We start from the raw sequence: 10933 nt of genomic DNA, 5'->3' as shown, positions 1-10933 counted from the left end.
GAGTAATATTAAAATATATCATCCTCAGTAAATTAATATTCATATAGAAAATCTTATTAAAGATAAAATATAACATATAGAACTTTCATTTAAAAATACAATCATCAAAACTAAAAGGCAACCGACAGAATGGGAGAAGATATTTGCAAACGACATATCAGATAAAGGGTTAGTATCCAAAATCTATAAACAACTTATTAAACTCAACACCCAAAAAACAATCCAGTGAAGAAATGGGCAAAAGCCATGAATAGACACTTCTCCAAAGAAGACATCCAGATGGCTAACAGACACATGAAAAAATGCGCAACATCACTCATCATCACGGAAACACAAATCAAAACCCCAATGAGATACCACCTTACACCTGTCAGAATGGCTAACATTAACAACTGAGGCAACAACAGATGTTGGTGAGAATGCAGAGAAAGAACTACCCTACGACCCACTTATGTTAAGTGAAATTAGACGAATACATGACTTCATATGAGGACTTTAAGAGACAAAACAGGTGAACAAAGGGAAGGGAAACAAAATATAAAAACAGGGAGGGGGACAAAACATAAGAGAGTCTTTTTTAAATTTTTTTTTCATAAAAGACTCTTAAATATGGAGAACAAACTGAGGGTTACTGGAGGGGTTGTGGGAGGGAGGATGAGCTAAATGGGTAAGGGGCACTAAGGAATCTACTCCTGAAATCGTTGTTGTACCATATTCTAACTAATTTAGATGTAAATTAAAAAAACATTAAAATGAAATTCTCATTAAAAAAATCATAAAAAATAAAATACTGTAAATTTTGGGGCACCTGGGTGTCTCGGTTAAGCATCTGACTCTTGATTTCAGCTCAGGTCGTGATCTCATGGCTTGTGGGTTCAAGCCCCACGTCAGGCTCTGCACTGCAGTGTGGAGCCTGCTTGGGATTCTTTCTCTTCCCCTCTCTCTGTCTCTTCCCTGCTCTCTCACACACCCTCTCAAATGAAAAAATATATAAATTTTGGGGCGCCTGGGTGGCACAGTTGGTTAAGCGTCCGACTTCAGCCAGGTCACGATCTCGCGGTCCGTGAGTTTGAGCCCCGCGTCAGGCTCTGGGCTGATGGCTCAGAGCCTGGAGCCTGGTTTCCGATTCTGTGTCTCCCTCTCTCTCTGCCCCTCCCCCGTTCATGCTCTGTCTCTCTCTGTCCCAAAAATAAAAATAAACGTTGAAAAAAAAAATTAAAAAAAAAAATTCCTTATTTTGAAACATTGTTTGAAAAGAATGCCTGAATTCCTCTGAAGCCATTAATTCTTAATTTAGTTATGCAGTTGCTGTTTTTGATAACATTAGTAAGAAAATACATTTATAGTTTTATACTGCAATCACATGTCAAGTAATTAGGATAGAATAAATGTCAATATAGACGTTAGGTTAAACATTACTTACATATTTTTTTTGAAGTTTATTTGAGAGAGTGCATACTAAAATCTATCCTGATGACTTTAGCAATGGTCAGTACAACCAAATGAAATTAATATGTTGTAGTCTTAATAGTTTATAGGACTTAACTATATTTGTTTCTGTCTCTCTTTTTTAAATGTTTATTTTTGAGAGAGAGGGGGGACAGAGGATCTGAAGTGGGATCTGCACTGACAGCGACTCTAATGTGGGGCTCGAACCCATGAACTATGAGATCATGACCTGAACCGAAGTCGGATGCTCAACTGACTGACCCACCCAGGCACCCCTGGACTTACTTATATTTGAAGGTGTGATGAAGTATCCCCATCTTGCCATTTGGTTACATGGTCTGAAATCACGGTTCTGACCAGTGGACATCTCTTGGTGAAACCATGAAGTAATGTACTCTTGAGAAAATATATGTTGACAGATGGGAAAAATAATCTCAAGAAATTCTGCTTAACATATTGATCAAATATCATCTGGACAAGTCACTCTATAGCTTGGTCATGTAAAAAGTATTACAAAACCTGTCTGAAAGTCCTCAGATTTCCAAAAAGAATCCAAAATTTTAAAAGGAAGTAAAATAAGCTGGTAATATCCCAAGAATCTAGTTATATTACCAAACTCCCTGTAGCTAATGAGGTAATGAAACCAAACTGATATGGAACAAAATTCATTTATACTGACACAATTCTTCTAAGAATGTATACCAGTAATCCTTGGATTTAAAAGGCATCATGAAAGAGGGTACCCAATAAAGTAAGGCATGTTGAGCCAATGAAGAAGACTTTCAGAATGAAGACTATAATTCCAATAATCCAAAGTACTTCCAGAAGCTTGGATGACCCAAAGTAGTATTTACAAAGATTAAAGTGTAATAAAGTGACTGAAAAATGAAAGAGAACAAAAGATTCTGCCAAGAATACCAAGTATACTGAATTTTTGGGCACTTTTTCTTAGAAAAGCCCAATTTACAGTATTTTTGTTGACATACATAAAAGTTGTTAGAAGCCCAGTTCCAAGAGAAATTACATATATTTCTGAAGCTTGGATTTTCAGCACATTCTTTAGACCTGGAGTTTATCTGGATGTGAGAATCTCCAGAATGAAGGCAGGGCCCTTCTGTCCATCTTGTTGCAGGAGCACTTTAGGAGATTGATGCTGCTGCAATGTCCACAGTTCATGGAGGGTGGCATGGTCCTTGAGTATTTTTTCTCTCCTCCACATTCCTTTGCATAGGGATTGTGTTTCCTCTAATGACGATGAGTGGGTGGAAGTCTCACAGGGTGTCAGGGACAATGGGAGACCGTCCTATCTCTATAGTCAGGGTTCCTCATCCTCAAACCCAACCACAACTTTGTTAGCCCCAGTGGCAGAAACAAAGCTAGATTTTAATGGGATTTTGTGTTCAGATATATTTTCAAAATTGTCTTTTAAAATTTGGGGCCCAATAGCTTTCATACAGCCTTCCTCGTTAGGCTCCCAAATTGGCTTGCAAATTGGCCAATTATTTCATAAGCTCTTTTTTTTTAAGTTTATTTATTTTGAGGTGGGGAGGGCAGTGAGAGGGAGGAAGAGAATCCCAAACAGGGTCCATGCTGCCAGCGCAGAGCCTGATGTGGGGCTCAAACTCACAAATTGCAAGATCATGACCTGAGCCGAAATGAAGAATGGGACACTTAACCGACTGAGCCACCCAGGTGTCTCACTTGAGCTCACTTCTTAAAATACTTTGCCTGACACATGAAAAGATGTTCAACGTCGCTCCTTATCAGGGAAATACAAATCAAAACCACACTCAGATATCACCTCACGCCAGTCAGAGTGGGCAAAATGAACCAATCAGGAGACTATAGATGCTGGAGAGGATGTGGAGAAACAGGAACCCTCTTGCACTGTTGGTGGGAATGCAAATTGGTGCAACCGCTCTGGAAAGCAGTGTGGAGTTTCCTCAGAAAATTAAAAATAGACCTACCCTATGACCCAGCAATAGCACTGCTAGGAATCTACCCAAGGGATACAGGAGTACTGATGCATAGGGGCACCTGTACCCCAATGTTTATAGCAGCACTCTCAACAATAGCCAAATTATGGAAAGAGCCTAAATGTCCATCAACTGATGAATGGATAAAGAAATTGTGGTTTATATACACAATGGAATACTACGTGGCAATGAGAAAGAATGAAATATGGCTTTTTGTAGCAACGTGGATGGAACTGGAGAGTGTGATGCTAAGTGAAATAAGCCATACAGAGAAAGACAGATACCATATGTGTTCACTCTTATGTGGATCCTGAGAAACTTAACAGAAACCCATGGGGGAGGGGAAGGAAAAAAAAAAAAAAAGAGGTTAGAGTGGGAGAGAGCCAAAGCATAGAGACTGTTAAAAACTGAGAACAAACTGAGGGTTGATGGGGGGTTGGAGGGAGGGGAAGGTGGGTGATGGGTATTGAGGAGGGCACCTTTTGGGATGAGCACTGGGTGTTGTATGGAAACCAATTTGATAATAAATTTCATATATTGAAAAAAAAAAAGAGCTAATGAGGGAAAAAAAATACTTTGCCTGAGATACAAAATAAAAGCCCACAATTATTCTCTTGCCAACCACTTCCCCCAGAATTACAGTGTCAATGGGCATATGTTCTGCCTTCCAAGTTATCCCAGGCAAGTTTACCACATGTTTTGCCCCTGTGTAATTTGGGTGTCCATCTTTACAGCTCTGTCATAGATTCATTTATAAGTCTTGACATCAAATGGTGTAAGTCCTTCGAATTTTTTCTTTTCCAAAGTTGTTTTGACTCTTCTATGTTCTTTGCAGCTCTATATGCCTTTCAGAATAATCTTTTCAGTTGCTACAAAAAAAGCCTGCTGGGATCAGGGGAAGTAAGGGTCCAGGAAGGAGAGTTGGTGAAGCAGGGCGGTTACCAAGCAGTCTTCCTGAAACATTGGCATGGTGGACAAGTCCGAGCTTGAGGGGAATCTGCTGATAGGGTCCACAAAGGAGAACTCCACTCCCATGGAGGTCTGTGGAAGGCTGTGATCTGGTCCTCGTGGTTGCTTCTGTGAGTTTGCAGTTGGGTATTTGGTCATGGGTTGCTGTTGGTCAGCAGGACAGGCAGATGGGAAGAACAGCTGGATCTGGAGGCAGAGGAAGGTGTAGAGTGAGGAAGAACAAGCACAGACTGGCACTTGCTTCTCTGCATCTTACTCTACTCACCTGTAACCATGATGACCTTCAGAGCATAAGGGCTGACTCCTTTGTTTCATTTTCCAAATCATGTGCAAGTTTCTAACCCAGAACCAAGTAGGGAAGAAGATGAAAAAATGTAGTTCCAACTTAGACTGAGACAAAATAAAGCTTCTTTGACTGCTCTTTCTGTGTCACCATCTTCATCCACCCAGCCACCAGCTCCTGTTGATTCTACATTGTTATTTCTGCATTATAAACCATTCCCTTCTTCTTTAGTTCAATCCCTCATACATCTTAAGTCTGGATTACTGTAATAACCTCCTAACTTGCAGTTACATTAAATGTGGTCATGTAGGTTGTGTATTGCACAACTTTGAGTGCCATTCATAGACCACATTTGATGGTCCTCCCTCTAGTTGTGCAGGGTACATCAGGCAGAACCGTACATAGTTCCATCTCAGGTCTAGCCTCACTTCGTCCGTTTAGCAGTATGGGTCATCCTTTTAAAAGGCAAAATGGACTCTAGCATTCTCCTGCTTAAAATTGTTGTCCTCACATGACCTTCAAGGTGAAATTCAAATTCCTTAGCATAGCATACAATCCATTCATGATTAGCAGATGAGCCTAGGCTCTGGAATCAGAATTTCTAAGTTGGAATTTTATTTTAGCCACTTCTACAATATATGACCTTGGGCAAGTTACTTAATTTAAAATTTTAATTTTAATTTTTCTGTTTCTTTAACTGTGAAATGGGGGGAGGAAGGTAAGAATAGCCTTTCATTATCAACTTTTGTCAGCATTCATTGAGATGTAAAGATGTAATGTTCTTTCTGTAGTGCTCTCACCATTGACTGTGCCCACCCCAACTCTATGCTTCATCTGAACTGAACTGTACTACTGGTTCTCCTCATTGTGACCCATCTGCCTCTGTGCCTTTACACTTCCCTGAATCACCCTAGCTAGAACCTGCTCATTGTCCAGGACTCAGTGACTCATCACTTCCTCCTAGAAGCCTTCTCTGATTCCCTCAGCCTCAGTGTGACTGTTTCCTTGGGCTCAGTGTCAGTACTTGATTATACCACAGTGGATTCTCTTTTTCTGTCTCCCCCACTATAAACTATACACTGTCTACCCTGCTAGACCATAAACTCTAGACCATGTTTTCCTTGAGGGTAAGAACTGTTTTACTTATCTTTGTACCTTAGCTCCTAATGTAGCAGAGACTAAGTTTTTAAGAATGTTAGCAGCTTCTCAAAATGTTTATTGAATTAATGGTGAATGATGAGGGCTCTAACAGGTATTGTTATACTTTATGGAGAAGCATAAAGATGATGAAGGGAATATTTTGGGACAATTCATACTAGCACGAATTTTAGAATTCTGAAATTTATTGATTTGGTAGATTTAAAAGTATGTTACTGTTAAGAAGGGAATTAAAAAGAATGAAGATTTTTTTCTTTCTTTTTTTTTTTTCTGAGAGAGAATGAGAGAGCACACATGCGAGTAGGGCAGGGGCAGAAGGAGAGGGAGAGAGAATCTTAGGCTGCACGCCCAGCTCAGAGCCAGAGGACTCCATCTCATGACCATGAGATCATGACCTGAGAAGAGATCAATTAACTGACTGATCTACCCAGGTGCTCCCAAAATGGAACATTTTTTAACAGAAAGAATGACTAAGCACATTTTTTTGTTAAGGAATTGTTTACTACCATTTGCTCAATATCCATTACTTTAAGACCTCTTACAAAGATATTATTGAAACCCACAACTATATGGTCAATTAATCTTTAAAAAAATTTTTTTTAATGTTTATTTTTGAGAGACAAAGTGTGAGTGGGGGAGGGGCACAGAGAGAGGGAGACACAGAATCAGAAGCAGGCTCCAGGCTCTGAGTTGTCAGCACAGAGCCTGATGCAGGGCTCAAACCCACGAACTGTGAGATCATGACCTGAGCCGAAGTCAGATGCTAAACCAACTGAGCCACCCAGGCACCCCGGTCAATTAATCTTTGACAAAGCAAGAATAATATCTAGTGGGAAAAAGATAGTCTCTTCAACAAATGATATTGGGAAAACTGGACAGTAAAATGCAAAAGAATGAAACTGGACCACTTTCTTATACCATACACAAAAATAAATTCAAAGTGGATGAAAGACCTAAATGTGAGACCTAAAACCATAAAAAAAATCCTAGAGAAGGACACAGACAGTAACCTCTCTGACACTGACCATAGCAATTTCTTTCTAGATATGTCTCTCTTTTTTTTAATGTTTATTTATTTTGAGAGAGAGGGAAAGAACACAAGTGGGGGAGGGGCAGAGAGAGACACAATCTAAAGCAGGCTCCAGGGTCTGAGCTGTCAGTGCAGAGCCTGAGGTGGGGATCGAACTCATAAACTGTGAGATCATGACCTGAGCTGAAGTCAGACGCTTAACCAACTGAGCCACCCAGGCGCCCCTCTAGATATGTCTCTTGAGGAAAGGGAAAAAAAAAGCAAAAATAAACTATTGGGACTTCATCAAAATGAAAAGATTTTGCACAGTGAAGGAAACAATCAACAAAACTAAAAGGCAACCTATAGAATGGGAGAAGATATTTGCAAATGACCTATCTGATAAAGTGTTAGTATCCAAAAAATATAAAGAACTTTTAAAACTCAACACCCCAAAACAAATAATCCAATTAAAATATAGGCAGGGGGCGCCTGGGTGGCTCAGTCAGTTAAGCGTCCGACTTGGGCTCAGGTCACGATCTCGCAGTCCGTGAGTTCGAGCCCCCCATCGCGCTCTGGGCTGATGGCTCAGAGCCTGGAACCTGCTTCCCATTCTGTGTCTCCCTCTCTCTCTGCCCCGCCCCGTTCATGCTCTCTCTCTGTCTCATAAATAAATAAGCGTTAAAAAAAAGAAAAATTAAAAAAAATATAGGCAGAAGACACGAATAGACACTTTTCCAAAGAAGACCTCCAGCTGGCCAACAGACACATGAAGAGATGCTCAACATCACTGATCATCTGGGAAATATAAATGAAAACTACAATGAGATATTCCCTCAAATCTGTCAGAATGGCTAAAAATCAACAACACAAACAAAAGGTGTTGGTGAGAATGTGGAACCTTCTCGTACTGTTGGTGGGAATGCAAACTGGTGTAGCCATTGTGGAAAACCATATGATGTTTCCTCAAAAAGTTAAAAATAGATCTACCCTATGATCCAACAATCACACTTCTGGGTATTTACTCAATACAAAATCACTAATTCAAAGGGATGCACCCTGATGTTTATAGCAGCATTATCTGCAACAGCCAAATTATGGAAACAGCCCAACTGTCCATTGATTGATGAATGGATAAAGAAGATGTGGTACATTTATACAGTAGAATATTACCCAGCCATCAAAAAGAATGAAATCTTGCCATTTGCAACAACATGGATGGAACTAGACAGCATTATACTAAGCGAAAGAAGTCAGAGAAAGGCAAATACTATATGATTTCACTTATGTGGAATATAAGAAACAAAACAAATGAGCAAAGAGGAAAAAAGGGAGAGGCAAACCGAGAAACAGACTCAACTGTAGAGAACAAACTGATGGTGACCAAAGGGGAGGTGGATGGGGGGGATGGGTGAAATAGGTGATGGGGATTAGGAGTACACTTGTGATGAGCACTGAGTGTTGTATGGAAGTGTTGAATTACTGTATTGTACACCTGAAACTAATATTCCCCTTTATGTTAACTAACTGGAATTTAACTTAAAAATATCGAATAATGCATTAAAAGTTTTAAAGTTCTTTAAAGAATGTTTTGTTTACCAGTGCTTAACTGTATTACCTAAAAACATAAAGTAGTTATCCTTGGCAGATTGTGGATCAAAATACTGGGAACTGTTTATTTTAAAATGTCTGTATCAGTTCAATCATTTAACCGTGCACCTTGCCTCAGCAAGCAGTTTATATCTGATATTTCTGATGGCAATCTTTTAATAAAGAGAACAAGTAATTACCCTGAGTTTTTCTTCAAAATTTTAAAGTTCTGTGTACTGAATATGCTCAAAATAAAGCACATCTGTTAAGGATTTTTTTTTTTTTTGATAAAAAAGTGAAGGGCAAGGGGGCATTAACTGGACAAGACTCTGGGTCTCTCCCAGACATGTCATTAGATCTGGTAATAAAGTGATTATTGTGTTTGAATGCAGGTCTGTCATTTCCTGCCCTCACCCCCTCGAGATGATGTCAGCAGTTGTTTAAAGAAATTTAACTGTCCCTCTTGTACTTGGAATTAAAATGAAACATGAACTATTTTCTCCTTAAAAAAAAAGAAAAAAAATTTCAGATTTCTGGATTAATAATTATGAAGTATCTTAAAGTTTGAAATAAAAATGTCATTGCATAGACTAAATATCAGAGGATATTAAATCCAAGCACTTCTGTGGGCTATAGATGTTGACCTTTTCCAAAAGCCTGTCCCTTCTTCAAATAAGTTCTTGCCTTGATATGAGGAAAAGTTTTAATAAATACGCAAATGATCATTCTCAACCTCAGTATCATGCTGTGTTAGGCTTATGATTCTAACTGCTATGTGACGCATCACAATTGTAAGATTAAGAAGAGTGACTTGCTTAAATGTTTTTGCATCTTAATAAACGAATAAGGATATGAAAATCTCACCAAAGAAATGAGCAGAGGGCATACCAAAGGAGTCCGAAAAGAAAAAAATAAAAATGTCCAATGGAAAGATTTTAGCCTTCCTAGTAACAAAATGCATACGAGCACAATAATGAGATACCATTTTAACCTATCACAACAGCAAGGGGAGTGAAGAAGTGTGCACTTTCATCCATTGCTGTTGGGAGTGTAAATCTATAGTCTTCTCTGCAGTTTGATAGTATGTGTGAAAGATTTTAAAGATGCTTTTAGCTTTGACTTGGGAATCCCACTTCTAGGAATTTGTTCTAAGAAAATAATAGGACAAATGCAGAAAGGTAAAAATTTAAGCATAGTTATCACAGCCTTGTTTTTGAAATGGCACTGAGTAGGTAACCTGCTTTTGCCTGGTTTCTGTGTTGGGGGACAGCCACTTCTGGAATACTTCCAGCCCCTCTTCCACCGCACACCCCTCCCCAGGGGAAAAGGAGCAGCTTGTTTGGTTGTGGTCAGGGCTCTGCTCCCACTGTTTTCACACTTTGCATCATTCTACCTGCAGAGCACGTGCCCTCACTGGCTTCCTGCCAAGTGCAGCTTTTATGGGGAAGGCCTCCTGACTGTGGGGAAGCCTGCGGTTTTCCAGCTCTACCTGTGTCTGTCTAGGAAACTGTTTAACTCCAGATACCCTGTTAGGAGTCTCATTGGGCTGCACACCTGATCTGTGTCCTCCATCCAACTTTTATAAAAAATAAGGCTGATAGTTTGATTTCTATCTGTCTGACTCCTCTCTACTAGTCAGTTGGTATTGAACCAGGGCTTCCTGACACCCTCAAGAAATAACAAAATAGAATTTGGATACCCTGAAACATGGGATTGATTAAAAGGATATGGCTGTAAAATTGGATATGATGCAATTCAAAATGATTCTGTTAAGGTATATATTGATAAATGAAAAGAAGATCCTAATATATCCTTTTTGCATATGAGCACACTTACTGTATATGTATGTAGTCGACTCTTTTCCCCTCTCTCTTTCTGCATCTATATTTTCTAAAGCTTCTTTAACTACATAAAGATAGGTTGTTTTTTTGCCTCTGTATAGGCTGTAGTTACGGCTGTGTTTACTATGTTTGTGGTGGCTGGAGTGTCCTTTCCCTTATGTTTTTGTTTCACAGGGAGTTTCCCTGATGGGGTGAGCAGGGTCTTGGGCACAGGCAGGAAATATGGAATTAGGTGGGCTTTTCCCAGCTGGACACCTTCATTACATAACTTCTCCTAGGATATTTGGCCCCTGGTGATGTGGCTACTGACTTCATCCTCTCTACAGAGCCTCACCTGGTCGGAAAGGAGCTCACCCTTGGGCCCATATGAGGTAATTGTCATCTTGTTCTTCTACTGCCCTATTCAGTCTCCTGCTCAGGAAGTTGGAGCTGCTGTCTGAGGACCAGTGCCTCAGTCATTCTCATGCTATTGAGGGCTGGGAGAATTTTCCCACTCAATAGAATTAAACTTTAGATGGTAGTTAGTCCAGGGTGAGCTGATGCAGTTACCTCTAATTCATGGAGATGCCAAAAGCATCATTATTTGCAATGGCTCCTGGGAAATGGAATTTTCCAAATAAGTGAAGTTTCTAGATAGCAATACTACTTTAAGAGCCTA

General features: G+C 39.7%; 1 pseudogene; it reads right to left on the bottom strand.

The window, feature by feature from the left end:
- Nucleotides 1-1734: 1734 nt before the first annotated feature.
- Nucleotides 1735-10657, bottom strand: LOC124514328 (E3 ubiquitin-protein ligase RNFT1-like; annotated as a pseudogene).
- Between the last annotated feature and the right edge of the window lie 276 nt (nucleotides 10658-10933).

The sequence above is a fragment of the Lynx rufus genome, unplaced genomic scaffold (genome assembly GCF_022079265.1).
Source record: "Lynx rufus isolate CCGP_SWC_20201006 ecotype Redwood Valley unplaced genomic scaffold, mLynRuf1.p SCAF_2, whole genome shotgun sequence".
NCBI lineage: Eukaryota > Metazoa > Chordata > Mammalia > Carnivora > Felidae > Lynx > Lynx rufus.
This window is presented reverse-complemented; position numbering and strand designations above follow the sequence as displayed.